The following is a 19,872-nucleotide window of genomic DNA, read 5'->3' as shown; positions in this document are numbered from 1 at the left end:
ACGGTGGTGCCTTTCCTCGGACCAGGCCAGAGCAGGACCTGGGATCCTGGGGCTGCAGGGACCCTGGCGTGTGCCCGGAGCCAGATGGCGGGTCGGCCGGGCTGGAGGGCGTGGCGCACTCCCGGCGGCTCCTCTGCGGCGTGGGCAGATGCAGGGGTAGTCCGCACCGGGTGGGCTGGGTTCCGCTGTCTAACCCGGAGAAGCTCCTGGGGCAGGCGCCTCTGTCTCCAGGCGCCCGTTGCTTCGCTGCTGTCCGGTGTGCACAGGGGCGGCCGGGCTGCCGGCTGTGCACCGTGTTCACCCCTCTGTGCTCTCGACACCCCTTTCTCCTGCTGCCATTCCTGCTTCCAGAGGAGACCTCCTGCGGCGGTTGTCACTTCTGCCGGCAGACGGAAGGAGTCACGGGCAGCCGTCCTTGTCACTAAGCGGAACTTACAGCCTCTCAGAGCACAGCCCAAGACGAGACGGCGACGCCTGCTTGGCGGCGAGGCTGGCCGTTGCCTTCTCTGAGTAACTGCAGACTCACGGGAATACCAGCTGGGTCGCGAGCCTTGCTCATCTCGACGCTTCCTGAAGGCCCGGCTCATCTCTGAGCCCTGCCGAACTTGGTTCTCACTCAGGCACGCCAGGGCTCAGCTAAGGAAGCCCGACCAGGATGAACAGCTGTCGTAGGGCAGCCTTTCTGGGGCGTTCTGAAGGGAACGCCTGGTCTGGGCACGAGGCTCCGTGACACCTGCTGACCCTGATCGGATTCCTGGGTGTTGAGCTGGGGACTGTGCTGCCAGGGTTCCCTTCGGGATGGAGGCTGGGAAGCCGTAGCCCGTTCTCAGTGGCTTCCCAGTGCAGAACGGTTTGAAGAGGGGCCGAGGGGTCACAGAGAATACCTGGGAGCTGAGTCCTTCTCGGTGTGCCCTGGGCAGTCGGCTGCGTATGGCCCCCACCGAGGCCTTCCCTGTGGAGCCGCTTCCTAATGGCCAGCGCTATCCGTCTGTCTGTCTGATAGCACTGACCCAGGTGTGGTGACAGGGGCTGGCAGGACGAGGCCTCTGGCAGGAGCACAGTGTCTCACCGGCACCAGGGAGTCACTGTGGCCGGTCCCGGCCCCTGAGAGGCACGGCTGTGCCATCCTTGGTCCTGCATGACCGTGCTGGGAGGTGAAGCCTCGTCACTGCCCCTACCCTCACCCCCTAGCGATGCCGCGTTTGTAGGGCAGGTGGGAAGAGAGGAAGGTGATGAGGCCACGCCCAGCTTTGCAGGTAGTGCCGTTTATGGAGTCACAGGAGTGAAGGGAGCGGTGCCACCGCTCAGCTGCTGCACGGGAGCCAGGATTAGAAACTTGTATCCCACAGCTCAGCCGCCGCTGTGCAAGCTGTCCCCGGAATGTGGTCCTCTCTAGCGGCGCAAGCCCGTAAGGCAAGCACGGGAGGCCCGGGGGTCTGTGGGCTGCTCTCAGGAGGAGGGAGCCAGGGAGCACCGGGAAGCGGGCGTGCTGGCAAGAGTAGACAGCTTAGGACAGCGTGTGGTGCGGAATGTCTCGGAGGCGCGCCAGTAAACACTGTGCAGGCACTTGGTCACAGTCTCTGAACGGCACTAATGCCTGTTCTGAGTTTTTAGTTCTTTCTGAGCTCCTGGAGTCTGCGCTGGCTTTGCAGGGGACCCTTGTCCCTCTGTCCTCCATCCCCGCCCCCGGAGTAGCCCAGGCGTCAGCAGAGGAAGGCAGTACAGCCGAGGGCAGTCCCGGCCCTCAGCCTGCACTACTGCAGGGAAGCAGGGCTTTGTTCACGTCTGTTCCGAGTCAGAGGTGGCTGCACGGGTTACGGCAGGAACCCCTTCTGAGAGATGGAGAACCAGTCTGACAGAGGGGCTGGACGTAGAGCTGCTCCCTGCTCCCTGCCCTTTGTCAGTTGAAGTAGGGGACGTCTGAGGGTTGTTTTCTTTTTTGCATTTTGTTTCCTGAACACCAATATCTTAAAATTTTTTAAAAGATTTTATTTATTTATTTGAGAGGTAGAGTTACAGACAGTGAGAGCAAGAGAGAGAGAGAGAGAAAGGTCTTCCATCCACTGGTTCACTTCCGAAATGTCTGCAATGGCCGGTGCTGCGCTGATCTGAAGCCAGGAGCTTCTTCCTGGTCTCCCACGCAGGTGCAGGACCCAAGCACTTGGGCCATCCTCCACTGCCTTCCCAGGCCACAGCAGAGAGCTGGATGGGAAGAGAAGCAGCTGGGACTCAAACCGATGCCCATATGGGTTGCCGGTGCCGCAGGTGGAGGATTAACCTACTGTACCACAGCGATGGCTCCTAAAATTTCTTTTGAAGTAGATGTTAGACACAATGAAAAAAATCTCCCTTCTGCTGGTTCACTCCTTCAACTGCTGGTAATGGTGGGGGATGGCAGGGGATGGGTGCGGAAGCTGGGAGCTGAGAGGTCAAGCCAGTCTCTCCCGAGTGTGGAAGGAACCTCTTCATGTGAGCCGGCACTGCCGCCTCCCAGTGCACGTCGGCAGGAACCTTGAGTCCGGGCCTGGGGATCCAACCCAGGCCCTGCAGAATGGCATGTGGGTGTCTTAACCGCTGCCCCCACAACCCTGTTTGAAGTATAAATTAATATGTATGGGTGTGTAAAATACTCGGTGAGGAGCCGAGCATTGCCTTCAAGGTTTTTGTGGTGCAGTGGACTTTGTTTCGGGTTTGTTTACTTCCAGATGGTTAGGAGCCAAGGAACCTTTGCACAGAGGAGGGAGGGCCCAGCAGTGGATGCACTGTTAGTGGGAGTCCGCAGGGGCACCCCTGGGTGCGGGGAGCCGCTGAGTGTTCAGACAGGAAGTGAGCGCCACCTCCGTGCCGCCCTGCTGCCACTGCCCCCTGTTCCTCTCTTCCTCCTGCCTCGGCCACTGAGCCAGGAAACAGAGCAGGCACGTGCTGTGTGCTGGTGTGTTTGGGTACTGCAGACAGGGTCACAGGGCTCTAGAGAGAGCCCCCGCCGTGCCCAGTCGGTGACCGAGTGTGGCCTTACAGGTGCAGGAGTGTGTGCCCTCCAGGTGGAAACCTACTTCAGTTTGTCCTCCTCTCTGAAGAAGGCGGAGTGTTTCCCAGTCATTCACGGGACCATTCCATCGCGAGCCCGTGACACACACACAGCAAAGCGTGGGCCTCACTCCCTGTGTCCCTCCTGGCCCACGTGGGCCCCTTCTCTCTCCAACCTAAGCGGGATTCCAGAGGCTCGAGCCACCTCCTTCCCCCGTGATCCCTGGTCTTGGCTAATTTCTTCTGCTTGTATTTTAATGCCCGTCTGGCTCCAAAAGCAGCCTTGAGGATGTTTTCGAAAATACGTGTACCTTACTTTGTTTAATTCCTTATTCTAGCATGAGTTTAGGGTACTTTGTCTCTTTTTTCCCCTGTGTGAATGCTGATGGACCGTTGTAAGAACGGCTGGGGGTCTTGGGGTGGGCTCCTCCCCTGACCGCCGAGCCTGCGCACTGTGTGTCTGCTGACAGGCGAGGGCTGTGCCAGGTCACTCAGCACTTCTCCCAGCGGGGTGAGGGTGTTCCCTTCTTCCCAGTCAGAGCTCAGAGGGGTGAGAGTCCTGTTGTCACGTGTGCTTTCCTAGGAAGCCTCCACAATGCCCAGCCTAATGAATTTGACGTGGGAGAAGTGGGGTTTAATTTTAATCCAGGTCCTTGCCTTCTACCTTAAGCACAGGCGCATATATGGTACGCAGTTTATTTAGAAGATTAAGAAAGCAGACACACAGGTGCACACACACACAGACACACACACGGACGTAGAGTGGGCCAGACAGAAGGGGTAGGGGAAGGGAAGTAGAGGGGTCACCCTCAGCACCTTCTCTGGTCCTAGTCCAGCAGAAGAGTGAGCGAGCACCTCCCAGCGCCCCTTTTTTGAGGTGATCTGATTATTGGGAGACTCATGACAGCGCCATAAACGTCCACTGGAGCTTGCTGCACATGTTACATGGCCACCCTTCGCCTGTCCTGGGTGAAAGTAAGGCCTCCTGGGAAAGAGGGTGTTCTGGCAGCTAGGACGGAGTCACATGGGGCGAGGCCTTGTGGTCTGTGGTCTGCAGCTCAGCCACCTTACCCCGCATCAAACTCGCTTTTAGTTTTGCCGTGGAGTCTGTCCCTCTGAGTTGCGTGCACCTGCGGATGTTCTCCGGTTCGTCAGAATTGTCGTCTGGTTGGACTTACTGCAGAGCAGTGGATGCTGGCCTTGATAAGTTTCTGCACATCCACGTGTCTTTGTTTGCCCTCCAGATTGGTGACTCTGTGGGTGTAGGGAGCTGGAGTTTACCAGCCACTCCTGCTGTGTGTGGACGCCTGGCTTTACCTGACCCACGGATGTTTCCCCCCAGGAAGAGCGTAAGATTGTTTCTGTTCTGGAGTTGTGTGAGTCCAGGGATGTGACTGGGCAGTCGTCCCTGGCCCCTGGCAGGATCTGCTCGGTCTTTAGGTTAATGGGTTTTCTACTCGTCTTCATTTGTCACTGCCTTCTGCTCCTACTGCCGCCGCCCTTTCAGCCTCTGCTGGCTGGCCTTGGCCTTCCTGACCTCGTCTGCTACTCCGAATGGGCGAAACCAAACACCAGTGAGGAACAAGGCCTCTGGGGTCAGGGTCCTGGGATTGGAATTTCAGCTCTGCACGTAGAAATTCCTCTCTGTGTAGCGGTAATTCTTAGCTCGGAGCCTTGTCAGTTCTGAGGACCAGCGCCTGGAGCGCACGGGAGACTGCTCTCACTTCCTGCGCATTGGTCTCTCGTTGGTGCTCTCCTTGACGTGTTGTGAGCATTGCTGGTGCGCACCCTGCAGCGGGGTCCCGGGGAGCCGAGCGCGGCTCAGTCTGCTATCTGTGGGCAGGGCCAAGCAGGAAAACAGGCCGCTCAGGGACTCTGCAGGATTGTAGGAGATTGAGAGGAGCAGAGAGAGTGTCTGCTGCACAGGTCAGTGCTGCAGGAAACCAGGCCTCCGTGCTCTCAGGCAGGAATCAGGCAAAGGCAACGTACGTCTGAGACGCTGCTCGTCCTCCTCACAGGCCCTGCTGCCTGGGAGGGAAGGGGCTGCATCCAAGTGGTGGTTGCTGGAGTCGGCAAACCCTACAGCACCTGCAGGGGCCTGTGTGGGTGCCACACAGCTCATGGTGGACAGCACGCAGCTCAGGGTGGACACCGAGGACCACACAGCTCATGGTGGACAGCACGCAGCTCAGGGTAGACACCGAGGACCACACAGCTCATGGTGGACAGCACGCAGCTCAGGGTAGACATCAAGGATCACACAGCTCATGGTGGACAGCACACAGCTCAGGGTGGACACCACATGACTCCAGGTGGACACCACACAGCTCAGGGTGGACACTGAGGACCACACGGCTCAGGGTGAGCACCGTGTAGCTCAGGGTGGACACCACACAGCTCAGGGTGGACACCATACGGCTCCGGGTGGACACCACGCAGCTCAGGGTGGACACCGAGGACCACACGGCTCATGGTGGACACCGAGGACCACAAGTCTCAGGGTGAGCACCACGTAGCTCAGGGTGGACACCACACAGCTCAGGGTGGACACTAAGGACCACACGGCTCAGGGTGAGCACCACGTAGCTCAGGGTAGACACCGAGGACCACACGGCTCAGGGTGGACACCGAGGACCACAAGTCTCAGGGTGAGCACCACGTAGCTCAGGGTGGACACTGAGGACCACACAGGTGTTTTCCCTCAGTTTTTGCGAGTGTAGAACTCGTGGCAGAATGGAGCCTCGGAGCCCGTGTTGCTGCACTTTGCAGAGAGCGGCTACAGCAGCTTGCCTGCCGCCTCACCTGTGTGGCAGTCATCCTGTGAGAGGCTTTGGGTCACAGGGATGTAAAAATTCAACTGTTATTTTTTTTTTAAGATTTATTTATTTATTTGAAAGGCAGCGTTAGAGAGGAGAGGCAGAGAGAGAGAGACACAGAGAGGCCTTCCATCCACTGGTTTGCTCCCCAATTGGCTGCAGTGGCCAGAGCTGTGCTGATCCAAAGCCAGGATCCAGGAGCTTCTCCAGGTCTCCCACGTGGGTGCAGGGGCCCAAGCACTTGGGCCATCTTCTACTGCTTTCCCAGGCCATAGCAGAGAGCTGGATCAGAAGTGGAGCAGGTGGGACTAGAACTGGTGCCCATATGGGATGCCGCACTTCAGGCCAGGGCGTTAACCCACTGCGCACAGCACCGGCCCCTCAACTGTTTTTACTGAGGATATAGGAAGATAATTCTGTCAGTTGCCTTGTTTTCAGTGTCTGTTTTGTGTGGCTAGTGTCAGAGTACCATTGTGGTCGGGACACTGTCCAGACAGAAGCACCGCTTTCCCACTGTAGGAGGAGCCCCTGGGTCTTTGCCAGTGGGCCAGAACTGAGTGGACCTCGCAGGACTGGGCTCATGCTGAGCAAGCGGAGGAAGCAGAGGGAGCTGCACGAGCACTGTTCTTAAGTCTGGGGGCTAGACCAAGACCAGAGTTGTCTTCCAGATGAGGAGGAGGGAGCCAGACACTTCCAGGCCCTATGCATGTGTGCGGCTTTGTTTTCTCAAATTACCCCACAAGCGGACGTTTCAGCCCACATCACAGATGGAGACACTGAGGCCTGGCGAGCAGACAGCTGTTGGCACAGAGCCATGTCACCTTATCCTGCGGCTGCTGGACCCCATGCCTGCTAGCTAGCTCCCTACAGAGTCAGAGAAATCACGAAATTACGGTGACACGTTTCACAAGACCAAGGAAGACATCGGAAAGGAGAGTTGCAAGGGCCATTAGTTTCCCCTAATAAGGGGCTGAAAAGAGTGTGGCAGTTTTAGACGTTTTCCTGGTTAATTTTCAAACAGAGTGATACATGAGTCGCGTTACCCAGCTTCACAGCCACGCAGACGGTGGTGACTGTGGACGTCACTGACAGCCCTCGCCTGGTCCACAAATAGAGCTGATGACTCACAGGCCTGGGTCGCTGTCACACTGGCATAGGCACCCGAGCCGGCTCCCGATGTCCACAGCCACATCTGAAGCCGGCTCGGAACAGAGGAGGCTGCAAATGCAACACTGCTCTCACTCCCAGCTCCTTCCCGGCAGCCTGACCGGAGGGAGACCAGAAAGGCCGAGGGGAGACCGGGTGCAGGTTTGGCACAGCGGCCACTCTGGAGTGTCCTTGACAAGTGTTTGCAAATACGTCCTCCCCTTCACATGGCCTTTCATGGAGTAAAAGTGGTTCCCTCACATGATACCCAATTCATTAAATGTTTTCCTCCATAGAAAAGTAGTTCGTAGTGAACCTTTTTCTGTGTTGTGGTGAACAATCTGTAAAACAGCAATCTTTAAACACTTTCCAGAATGACTTTTTATGTTTTTTAAAAATACTTATTTTTATCTACTTGAAAGGCAGAGCCACAGAAAATGAGAAAGAGCGAGAGTGAGAGAGAGTTTTGATCCATTGGTTATTCCCCAGATACCTACAATTGCCAGGCTTGAGCCAGGCTGAAGCCAGGAGACCGGAATTCCATCTGGGTCTCCCATACGGGTGGCAAGGTCCCAAGCACATGAGCAGGAAGCTGGATCAGAAATGGGGCAGCCAGGACTCATCTGGCATTCTGATATGGGTTGCAGGCATGTGGAAGTGGTGGCTTAACCCACCGTGCCACCATGCCCACCCCTTAGTGAACTTCGAGAATACAGATTCAGTGATTCTGCTTTCCTATTTAAAACTTTTGCATCATTTTCCCCTGCCTTTGGCATGAAGGCCGGAGCCCCAGCACGGATTAAACCTTCACCCTGGGTTCCAGCCCACACTGTTCTGTGCTTCCACCCAGTCACCCAGTAGGGAGGCTGGTGGCTTCTTTAGGAGCCAGGCTTGCTCTCTCCTCCCTGCTCCCGGGATCACCGCCCCTCCCCGATGCCTTCTCTCTTCCCCACTTTCCGGCACTGCACATGGCCTTGGCTGCCTGCCGTTCTCTGAGCTCCTTGTAGGCAGGAGTACTGTTGGCTCACCCTGTCTGTCCATTGCTTTCCAGTACCAGACCTGAGGTCTGCAACCTCCTCCCAGCACCACCTGCGAGACAAGACAGGTCCAACCCAGGTGTTAGCTCCCCAGTCACCATTACCCACAACATCTGGGATCACCTTCCAAAGCTTTATTATGGAGCCCTTGTGTGGCGTGGTATTTTGGCAAACTTTTACATCTACCTTGGTGGTGGTTTCTCAAAACCCCTTACTGCTGAAGATTCAGGCTGTCATAGAGACGAGGGAGCTGAGCCCAGATCATCAGAAGCCACATCTGGAGTCATATGGGCGATCATTAGCGGGCACCGCTGTGTCTGTCTTTCCCAGGCTCAGTGCCCAGTGCTGGGGAAGCCACAGAGCCGGGAGCCCCGAGAGGATCATCCTGATCACTTACTTTTGTCTGTGTCCTATAACTTGTGGGTCGTTTCTGGTAAAAATCAGTGCAGTTGTAAGTAGAGAAAAGTCTTCATGAGTGACTAGTGTGATCTGACAGTGAAGGTCAAGATCAGAGTATTGAAGACACCCGTTGTCACCCACTCATGCCTTCAGATCAGCTAGAGCCCCTGTCTGCCAGGCTGTACAGAGGAAGGAGTGGGCTCCTTGAACGGAGCAGTGACCAGTAAAGAGAACCCAGGGAGGTGAAACAGTCCCCATGGCTGCCTCTCTGAGTTCTAAGCAGTACATCCTCAGGGTCCACGGCCTCCCTGACGTGGCTGTGATAGGAACACATGTAGGATTGGGAATCTTCCTGGACCAGAGTCAGCTACTGCTGGGCCCCCAGTTTGCCCTCCTGTCTACACAGAGACAGGTGGGAAACAGGTTGGTCTCACGGCACCATTTGAAAGCAGAGCAATGGACCCAGCAGCTGCCCTACCCCTCCCGTCCACTCACCCGCTTGCCCATCCATGCATCCATTGAAACATCCATCTGTCCTTCCATCCAGTCACCAGAGTGCCTGCCCCAGGGCACTTGACTCAGGAATATAAATTTGCTTCCTATAGAATTATTTTCTCCTAAACCCACCTGGAAAGATAAGCTCAGTGGTTTTCATCTTGCTTGGAAAGGAAACATTAAGCTAATACTGAAAGTTAAAATATTTTTGTGGTCTGTTTACTGTTGTTTGTGTATTAAATCATCCACCTTACACCTCCTGTAGTCACAGCCTGGCAGGGACGAGCCTGGTGTGCATCAACTCCTTCGTGGTCTCCTGTGCGTGACCTTGGTCTGTTAGTATTCACACTTGAAATGTTTTTCTAGAGTATGTCCAAACATACCCTGAGTGCTGTGTGTAAGACCCTCTGCTGAGTGTACCGTGCGAGTCTTGTGCTCAGTGACAGCTGGCCACTGGCCACGACAGTGTCATAGGTGTCTCGGGACAGTAGCACCATAGATAGCTGACAGTAAGTGTGATGATGCTGATTTGTGACAAAGAAATAAAGAACTATAAGGCGAGTGCTAGGAGCTGGGTGTAGTTGTGGGAACCCCCTTTCAGGCATGGTCAGGAGGCTGGTGGATCTGTAGGGTCTCTTCTTATGTATTGGAGGCCTCAGTGAGGTGTGACCAGTGTCGGCGTCAGGCAGTTGGAGGACTTGGGGGCTCTACTGCTGACACTGTCGGTCACCTGGAGGTCCTGGTGTTGAGCAGTGCTGGTGCCAGTCTGCTAGAGGTCTCAGGGTACCTACTAGTGGCCATGTCAGTTCAATAGAGGTCTCCAGGATTGACTCCCGACTGTGTTGGTCAAGTAGTGGTCTCGAGGTTTGGTGACACTGTCAGCTGGAGGTCTGTGGAGGTTGGTTGGTGACACTGTCAGTCAGCTTGAGGTATCTGTAGGTTGATAGTGATGTGTCACCCCACTGGAAGTCTCTGCAGGTTGAGGGTGACATGTTGGCCAGCAGGAGCTGTCTGGTGACACTGACAGTCAGCTGGCAGTCTTGGGGGTGGGCCAGGACTGTGCAGGCCATGCCTTTCCTGGCTGCCCCTCCATGACTGGGTGTGGTGAGGTTAGGGAGGAAGACCCATTCTGGTTCAGTTTAGCCCCAGGCTTTGGTTCAAGGACATCTTGCTGGCTTTAGCATTTAGGACACAAAGCATCCTTGGACTGGTGGTACCCAGGCTCCATTCTGAGTCACATTCGCAGCTCCATCTTTTGTTGGAAACCTGTTCAGGCTTTCTCCCCTAGTTTGTCTACTGAAGTCTTCCATCTTTAAAGTACAGGACAGTCGGCCGGCGCCGCGGCTCACTAGGCTAATCCTCCGCCTGCGGCGCTGGCACCCCGGGTTCTAGTCCTGGTTGGGGCACCGGTTTCTGTCCCGGTGGCTCCTCTTCCGGTCCAGCTCTCTGCTATGGCCCGGGAGTGCAGTGGAGGATGGCCCAGGTGCTAGGGCCCTGCACCCGCAAGGGAGACCATGAGAAACACCTGGCACCTGGCTTCGGATCAGCGTGGTGCGCCGGCCACAGCGGCCATTGGGGGGTGAACCAACGGAAAAAGGAAGACCATTCTCTCTGTCTCTCTCACTGTCCACTCTGCCTGTCAAAAATTTTTTTAAAAAATTAAAAAATAAATCAATAAAGTACAGGACAGTTACTGAAAACTTCTATGTAGTCAAGGGTTAGAATCAGATGAGCACTTCACGAAGAGCACCCAGGTGCCCTCAGGGTCATGGAACTGAGGCAGTGGGGTCCCGTCCATGGCCATTTGTACCCAGCTACCTGCCCAGCAAGGCCTGGTCTCCACAGGAGCACCAAGGAGAGTCTCCCTGCTCACAAGAAACTTGAGAGACATAGTGATATTTTGGGCAGGGCGCGTGGCACAGCCATTACGATGCCTCTTGGGATACTGCCTCCGTGTTGAGTCCTTGCTCTACTTCCAAACCCAGCTTCCTGCTGGTGATGGCTCATAAGCTTTGGCTCCTGCCAGCCACATGGGAGAATTGAGTTCCAGGCTCCTGGCTTTGGCCTGATCCAGTCCTGGCTATTGTAGGCATTTGGGAAATGAACCAGTGCCCTGAAGAGCTATCTCCCTGTCTCTGCCTTTCAAATAATATGAAAATACATTTTTTAAATGGAAAACCATTTTATTTGAAAGACAGAGTTATAGAGAGAGAGAGAGGTAGAGAGAGAGAGAGAAAAAGAAAGTCTTCCATCCACTGGTTCACTCCCCAGATGGCCGCAAAGGCTGGAGCTGTGCTGATCCGAAGCCAGGAGCCAGGAGCTTCTTCCAGGTCTCCCACGTGGGTGCAGGGGCCCAAAGACTTGAGCCATCTTCTACTGCTTTCCCAGGCTATAGCAGAGAGCTGGATTAGAAGAGGAGCATCTGGGACTAGAACCGGTGCCCATGTGGGATGCCGGCACTGCAGGCCAGGGCTTTAACCCACTGTGCCACAGCGCTGGCCCTTGGCAAACTATTTTAAAGGAAAATATTTTCATGATCTTCTAAGATTTATTGGAGCTATTTTAATTATAATGTTACTTAGATCTAGTCATGAAAATGTATAATTATAATTATTATGCACTATAAATGGAAAAACATAGCCAACATTTAGAACATGAGTACAGCATCATAGAAAGTGTTTCGTAGAAGCCAGCTGGTCCGGTTGTGCTAGCAGTCAGAGGTGCAGTCTGCTTTCTGGTTTCTTACAGTTACAAGGCGGACATAAATACCGCTCCTGAGGAATTACACAAAACAGGGTTACGTCAGCGTTTACTTGCTAGTGGAAGATCATCAGGTATCAGATTAGTAAAAGAATTGCCAATGGGCAGTTGTGAAAAGGCATTTAAAATTTTTTCGTGCATTTTTTGAGAGGGAAGGAAAGGGACGTGAGTGAGCTGACATGGCGACTTCAGCCAGACGCCTACCCTGAGCTTGGTTAAAGTTTCTGATGAGGCACAGCCTCAGCAACGTGCACGTCTTGGCACTTGTGCTGTCATGGCAGACGTGTCTCACTGCGTGGTCACTCCCCAGGAGCTGTATGTGGCTCATTGCCTGCTGATGATGTAGACTTGTTGCACCTGAGCGAGTGCAGACAGAGGAGCACCACACACTGATAAAAGTTGACAGTCCTTTATTGCCGGTAGTGGAGAGCAGGCTCATGCCCTAAAGATCTCTCAACTCCGAATCTCAAAGCAACAGGGTTTATAAAGGCAAAAGCCACAAGGAGGGGAGGGGGGAATACATGGTTGCTAGGGTCAAGCTGACCTAAGGCCTGTGCGAAACAAATATAAATTACAGGCTTTTTAAAAAATATTTATTTACTTGAAAGTCAGAGTTACACAGAGAGAGAAGAAGAGGCAGATAGAGAGGGAGGGAGGGAGGGAGAGAGAGAGAGAGAGGGGTCTTCCATCTCCTGGTTCACTCCCCAATTGGCCGCAACGGCTGGAACCGTGCCGATCCGAAGCCAGGAGCCAGGAGCGTCTTCCAGGTCTCCCACGTGGGTGCAGGGACCCAAGGATTTGGGCCATCTACTGCTCTCCCAGGCCATAGCAGAGAGCTAGATCGGAAGTGGAGCAGCCAGGTCTCCAGCTGGCACCCATATGGGATGCCGGCGCTTCAGGCCAGGGTGTTAACCTGCTGCGCCACAGCACTGGCCCCTCAGTTACAGTCTTGACAACACAGATTACAGTGTAGACGTTAGTCCAGGTACCAACCTAAATTGCATGTGGGATGTAGACAAATTACAATTTTTTTTAAGATTTATTTACTTATTTGAAAGAGTTACACAGAAAGAGGAGAGGCAAAGAGAGAAAGAGAGAGAGGGTCTTCCATCCGATGGTTCATCCAGATGACCACAATGGCTGGAGCTGTGCCCATCTGAAGCCAGGAGCCAGGGGCTTTTTCCAGGTCTCCCACGTGCTCCTACTGCTTTCCCAGGCCATAGTGGAGAGTTGGATTGGAAGTGGAGCAGCCGGGTCTCGAACCGGTACCCATATGGAATGCTGGCACTCCAGGCTAGGGCATTAACCCGCTGTGCCACAGCGCCTGCCCTGACAAATTACAATCTTAACGTTAATCCAGGTGCAGCATGTCTGATCATGGTAGAGTTTCTGTGTTTGCCAAGCAGGGTGAGGTATACTATTATTGTCTTAGTTTAGCCCATAGTTAGTTTTAGCTCATGATCTCATGGTGGGGGGGGGTCCTTCCTCAAGGTGGACGCTTGTTAGGGTGTCACTTCAGACTGATCTCTTGAATTAGTGAATGGACTTTGTTCTTTGGTCTATCTTGTTTGCTCCAAAACAAGCTTTTATTTTTGAAGTAAGTATCATGGAGAGGACCAACAAGGTGCCAAGTTCTTTCAAGGGCACAGTGCTCCCCTCCTGGCCACCTCCACTGGCTCCTGCCTCGGTTATTCCCAAAGCCTCGGGGGGGCCCTGTCCTGTGCCCCAGATTACACCCTCTCCATGACCTACTTTCAAGCAGGTCCCCTCTGCGTGGACAGCAGGGTTGCGCCATCACAGGGTGAGGGCAGTGGCACAGCCAAGCAGAGCAGGGCTGGTGCCAGGGCAGCTAAGGCAGTCATTGGATCCCAGGAGGCAGGAGGCAGGCAAAGGTCAGAGCGTGTGGCAGGAGGCCTCAGGGTGTGCTCAGGGCAGGCCCAACCATGGGTGTCGGGTGCGTGGTGGCAGCTGGGAACCAGGGAAGCCGGTTCACGCTGGGCAGTTCTGGTTGCGGGAACCCTGGTGGGTGAACAAAGCTGTTGGCTCTGGTACCTCTTCCTAGCAATGACCATTGAGCTACCTCCTCAAGCTGACTCTTCACCTGACAGAAACCAGATCAGATTACAAGCCCTCTCTATCCGTCTCCCCTCCCGCAGCCTCCCCAGCCTCTCCTCTGCAGGCCCCCGTCTTCTGCCTCCCACCCCCACCCACCCTGCCCCTGGCCGGCCCTGCATCAGTGTGCCTCTGCCCTGTGCCAGGTGGAGTCCGCACGGGAGGGCCGGTGCCAGCTTCTCCCTCTGGGGACTGCTGCTCGCACTCCAGCTTACCCTCGGGCTCCTCTCTGTGCGCGTCCCACCCTGCCTGCGTGTGCTGCTGAAGTGGCTGTGCTGTCCACGCACCTGACCGGAGATTCCACTTGTGAGGCTGCCCAGGAGAGTTCCTCCGTCCACCGCCTGCCTTCGCTCCTGGATTCTCAAGGCTCAGGTCTGCTGTGAGGAGGCTGCCCATTGGTCTTCTTACCCGGGGTTACCGTGGCATAACCTGAGCTCCTGCAGCTTAGGACGTAGAAACTTAGGCCTGAGGACGAAATACCAGAAGCAGTGATGGGAGAATAAAGGCCCGAGACCCTGCCCCAGCTGGAAGGGGTTGGGCTGCCCTAAGAAGGGGACTCTGAAAGGTGCAGCCGAGTCCTTCATAGGACAGCAGTTTCTGATATTTTGGAGAGTACAGGAACTAAAACCTTGGCTCCATCCAGGCTCCAGGGAGTCGGCCAGCAGTGTTTGCCCTGGCTGCACTGTCTGTGTGAGCCATCTCATCGGGGTATTGCTTAGAACATGGATGCAGGCCCTTGGAGGAGGAGGAGGCCATCAGACCCTCAGCTCCCTCTCCAGCCCGACGCCACCACCCCCACAAGATGATCTTGGAAAGGCACTTCCTCCAAGAGCTCACTCAGGTCGTTAGGGCAGGCAGTGTGGGCTCAGCACAGAGGCTGTTCTGGAAGGCAAGTGCTGTTTTAGTGTGTTGTTTAATGTAGCTCTGTTGAGACGGAGTTCACGTACTGAGTAATCCAGTGAGTTCATGAACAGGATGTCCACCGAGCTATCCAACAGTCGGCACAGTGTGAAGACCTCTGTCACTGGAAAAGAAATGCTGTAGGCACTCTCAGTGCCCTGCCTTCCACCACAGCCCCACCTGGCCTCCAGCCACAGCCTTTCTGTCTGTTGGCATCCTTGTCCTGGACATCTCACATCAATGGGATCATACAGTATGTTTTTTAAAGTTTTATTTGTTTTTAAAATTATTTATTCATTTGAAAGGCATGTCAACATAGAGAAAGAGGGAGGCAGAGCAAAACAGCTTCCATCCATTGCCTTTCCCCAAATGTCTGAAACAGCCAGGCCAGGCCAGGCCATGTGCCAGGAACTCCATGCTGGTCTCCCATGTGGATGGCAGGGGCCTAAGCAGCTGAGCCATGTTCTGCTGCCTTCCCAGGTCGATTAGCAGAGAGCTGGATTGGAAGTAGAGGCAGGTCTCCATCCCAGGGCCTCTTTTAGGGGATACAGGTGTCCCAAATCTGGCTTAACCTGCTGTACCACAGTGCCACTCCCTTTTACATGTTTAAATGATTATTTTTTAAAAAGATTATTTATTTGAAAGAGTTACAGAGAGAGAAGGAGAGGCAGAGAGAGAGAGAGAGGGAGGAAGAGAGGCAGGCAGGGAGAGGGAGAGGAAGAGGGAGAGGGAGAGAGGTCTTCCATCCACTGGTTCACTCCCCAATTGCCTGCAACGGCTGGAGCTGCAGCAATACAGAGCCAGGAGCTTCTTGGCCTCCCACGAGGGTGCAGGGGCCCAAGGACTTGGGTCATCTTCTGCTGCTTTCCCAAGCAATCACAGAAAGCTGGATTGGAAATGGAGCAGCCAGGACTTGAACTGGCACCCATGTGGGATGCCGGCACTGCAGGCAGTGGCTTTACCTGCTACACCACAGCGTTGGCCCCTAAATGATTATTTATTTATTTGAAAGGCAGGAGAGACAGAGTACTCCCATCTAGTGTCTCCTTCCCCAAATGCCAAGCCAGGCCCAGGAAACTGAATCCAGGTCTCCTGCGTGGGTGGCAGGAACCCAGTCATTTGGTCCATCACTGTGGCCTTCCAGGGTCTGCATAGGCAGAAGCGGTGGAGTCAGGAGGCAAAGCCAGCTGTCCAACCCAGATTCTCTTACGGAAGTTGGCGTCTTAACTGCTGGGTGGTGTTTTTAATGCTGGTTTCTTCCTCTCAGCACAGCCTTGCAGTGCTCACCGTGCTATGACATGATCTCACCGCCAAGCCACGTTCTCTAACATGGACAAGGCACGTGTGATGCGCACTCGTTCATCAGGGATGGCCGTGGAAGTATTCCCACTTTGGGGTTGCTTTGAATGTCAGATTACAAGGTATACGTGTGTATGTTTTCACAGGAAGGGAGTGGTCAGGCTACAGGAAATTGTCTTTTTAACTTTTTGAAGAACTGCCAGACAGCTGTCCAGGGCAGCTGCACCATTCATATTTGCTCCAGGAAGGCCCCTGCACAGAGCTGGGGAGATGGGAGCCAGAGCCCAGGGGAAGGGGCAGGACGGTGCCTGCGCCTGCTGGACTGGTCTGCAGGCAGGGGAAGGGGCCTCCTCTGTATGTACTGGGTCACGGGTGGGAGATGACATGTATGTAGACATGCATATGTATCAGAACAGATTACACTGTGTGACCTGATCTACATCACTGCAGATTGTACCTGTGTGACGTGATCTACATCAGGTTACACCTGTGTAACTTGTATGTATTTTATATACATATATCACCTCAGGTTGTACTTGATATATCTCATGTATTGTATATCTGTTACATATTCTAATGTATAAATCACATCAGATTACGGCTGTGAAACTTGATATGTATATTATATATTCTAATAAAAATTACATATCACCTCTGTTTATACCTATGTGACTTGATATATATGCTAATAAAAATATATGTATCATATCAGATTATGCCTGTTAGATGTGATATATATAGCATCAGATTATACCTATGAAATTTGATATATGTAAATACCATTTTGTAATATTTATCATGTCAGATTATATCTGTGTGATGATATATTTTATATGCATATACTAATATATTAGATATATATCACAGGTTACACCTGTGAAATGTGAATATTATAAACATATCACATCAGACTACACCTGTGTAACTTGATAGAGACATATACCAATATAATGCATATATTATATGTCACATCAGACTCTGCCTGTGCAAACTGGATGGGGGACTACAGTTACACATATCACATCATTAGGTACACCTGCCTGTACCTGGGTATACACCTAAACATGTGCACTTGAAGCATCAGAGTAGAGTACAGGCAGTGGTGTCACATTCTCTCACATTTATGGTGAGCTATCAAATTTTATAAAAGGGCACAACTTTGTATCTTTATGACTGAAAAGAACATGCTTCAGCACAGTGAACTCCTGTGTGGAGCATCCTGGTACAGAAAGGGACGCTGGATGCGTGTGCGCACGATTTAAGACTGGTGTGTTCCAGCTCTCACGTTTTGTAACATGCCTTTAGCTGGGTAGTTATGAAGACTCGTGAACTCAGCTGCATCCTATTCTTTACATTTCCAAACTTCCTTTTCTTATTAAAATAAGCAAATTTTGCAAATTAATTTATTGGTGACATTAAAGAGCTGCTTTTCATAAGCGAATACAGAAATGATTGTTCTAAACGCAGCTACTCAGGGTTCTGTTTTCCTTATGGTCATCTCCGTGCAGGTCTGAGGTCGTCTGGGGGAAATCATCCACAGAAGGAGCGCACCTGAGCCCAGGTTCCCCGCTTCCTGTCCCAGTGGTCTGGATGCTGTAGCACTTCCTATCTTCACGGCCAGTAGGCACTGCCGACCGGTCCAGCCCTGCCATTGTCTGCCTCCGTGCTGTTATCCATCTGAAGAAGCAGGCGCAGCTCGGTCCCTTGTGTCCAGGGGTCCTCTTGAGCCATGCCAGCAGGTCTGGACTCAGCTCCTACATGGACTCTTCCTGGGAGCCTGCCTCCGTCCCCAGCTTGCTGGAGGAGAGGGTATCTGTGCCCCAGTTCCTGCACCGTGATCAGAGGACCCTGCCACCCAGTGCTCCTTGGATTTCCCAGCTGGACCGCAGGTAAGGTCTCGAGTCCATTACCTTGTTGTTTGGTCTCCCACTCTCCACACGGTGGCCCATTGTCACCACACCTGGCTGTGGGCCCTGCCGTGCTCCTGTCCGTCTCGCCAGCAGGACAGCCTGGTCTGGACAGTCCCAGTCTTAATGGGAGCCATTTGGGGCCCTGTTAGAAACGTGGATTCCTGGGACTCCTCCCAGAGGGTCTGACTCCAGAGCACGGGTAGGACCAGGGGGTTGTTTGGGTTTAGAAAGTCAGAGAAGATGCGTCCTGGGCAGTGTCGTGTGGATTACATCACCAGTGATATGTGAAGGGGTGTTGCACTGAGGCTGTGATGTGTGTGGGGTACATGCATGTGCACTGATGCTGTGATATGGGGCTACATGTGTGTGCCCTGATGTGCTGTATGTGGGGTACATGTGTGTGCACTGACACTGATGTGTGCAAGGTACATGTGTGTGCACTGATGCTGTGATGTGTGTGGGGTGCGTGTGTGTGCCCTGATGAGCTGTATGTGGGGTATATGTGTGTGCACTGATGCTGTAATGTGTGTGGTGTACATGTGTGTGCACTGATGATGTGATATGTGTGTGGTACATGCATGTGCACTGATGCTGTGATACAGGGCTACATGTGTGTGCCCTGATGAGCTGTATGTGGGGTGCATGTGAGTGCACTGAGGCTGTGATGTGTGTGGGGTACATGTGTGTGCACTGACACTGATGTATGCAAGGTACATGTGTGTGCACTGATGCTGTGATGTGTGTGGTGTACATGCGTGTGCACTGATGCTGTGATGTGTGGGGGTACATGTGTGTGTGTACACTGATGCTGTGATGTGGGGGGGTACATGTGTGTGTGTGCACTGATGCTGTGATGTGTGTGGGGTGCATGTGCATGTGTGTGCACTGATGCTGTGATGTGTGTGGGGTGCATGTGCATGTGTGTGCACTGATGCTGTGATGTGTGTGGGGTGCATGTGCATGTGTGTGCACTGATGCTGTGATGTGTGTGGGGTGCATGTGCATGTGTGTGCACTGATGCTGTGATACAGGGCTACATGCATGTGCCCTGATGTGCTGTATGTGGGGTACATGTGTGTGTGTGCACTGATGCTGTGATGTGTGTGGTGTACATGTGTGTGCACTGATGCTGTGATGTGTGTGGTGTACATGTGTGTGCACTGATGCTGTGATGTGTGTGGTGTACATGCGTGTGCACTGATGCTGTGATGTGTGTGGTGTACATGCGTGTGCACTGATGCTGTGATGTGTGTGGGGTACATGTGTGTGTGTGCACTGATGCTGTGATGTGTGTGGGGTGCATGCGTGTGCACTGATGCTGTGATGTGTGTGGGGTGCATGCGTGTGCACTGATGCTGTGATGTGTGTGGTGTACATGTGTGTGCACTGATGCTGTGATATGTGGGGGTAACATGTGTACACTAATACTGTAACATGTGTGCTCAGTGCATGTGTGACTACATCGCCTGTGATGTGTGTGTGTGCATTGATGAGCTGATATGTTTGGTGTGCATGTGTGTGCAGTGATGCTCTGATGTGTGTATGATTATGTCGCCTGTGATGTGTGTGGAGGTGTGTGTGTACACTAATGCTGTGATGTGTGTGGCACACACGTGTGTGTGATTGCATCACCGTGGTGTGTGGGTGCATTGCTGCTGTGGGTACTGGCAGTGCCGTCTTTACTGTCCCCGATTACCATACGTTTTCCAGGTCAGCTTGTTTTTCGAAGTGCCAGGGTGTTGCTGGCGTGCTTGTTCTGGGAGCTGTAACACAAGGGTCCCTGGGTGTGCCCAGTGAGGAGGCAGGGAAGCCTTCTGTTCTGAATAGCGTTTCGTGGGAAGGGTGGGTTCCGAGTGTGCTGCTGGCGAGTTTGCTCACTGTGGAGAAGAGCAGCGGGATGCTAAGGAGCGGGACACAGGGGGCATGTCTGTTGTGCTGGCTCCCCAGGTGGCAGCTGGTGCCTGCAACCAG

At 53.5% G+C, this 19,872-nt stretch overlaps 1 protein-coding gene across 1 annotated transcript in view; it reads left to right on the top strand.

Annotated features, from left to right (window-relative positions):
* SLC38A4 (solute carrier family 38 member 4) overlaps nt 1–19,872 on the top strand; it is a 72,494-nt gene that overhangs the window by 448 nt on the left and 52,174 nt on the right. Inside the window, exon 2 of the mRNA XM_051851005.3 lies at nt 17,500–17,880. The gene's annotated coding sequence lies outside the window, so the exon portion shown is untranslated. The remainder of the gene's footprint in view (nt 1–17,499; nt 17,881–19,872) is intronic.

Source organism: Oryctolagus cuniculus, chromosome 9 (genome assembly GCF_051225735.1).
Source record: "Oryctolagus cuniculus isolate XC-2025 breed Fujian yellow rabbit chromosome 9, ASM5122573v1, whole genome shotgun sequence".
Taxonomy (NCBI): domain Eukaryota; kingdom Metazoa; phylum Chordata; class Mammalia; order Lagomorpha; family Leporidae; genus Oryctolagus; species Oryctolagus cuniculus.
Note: the sequence above shows the minus strand (reverse complement) of the source record. Positions and strands in the feature narration are given on the sequence as shown.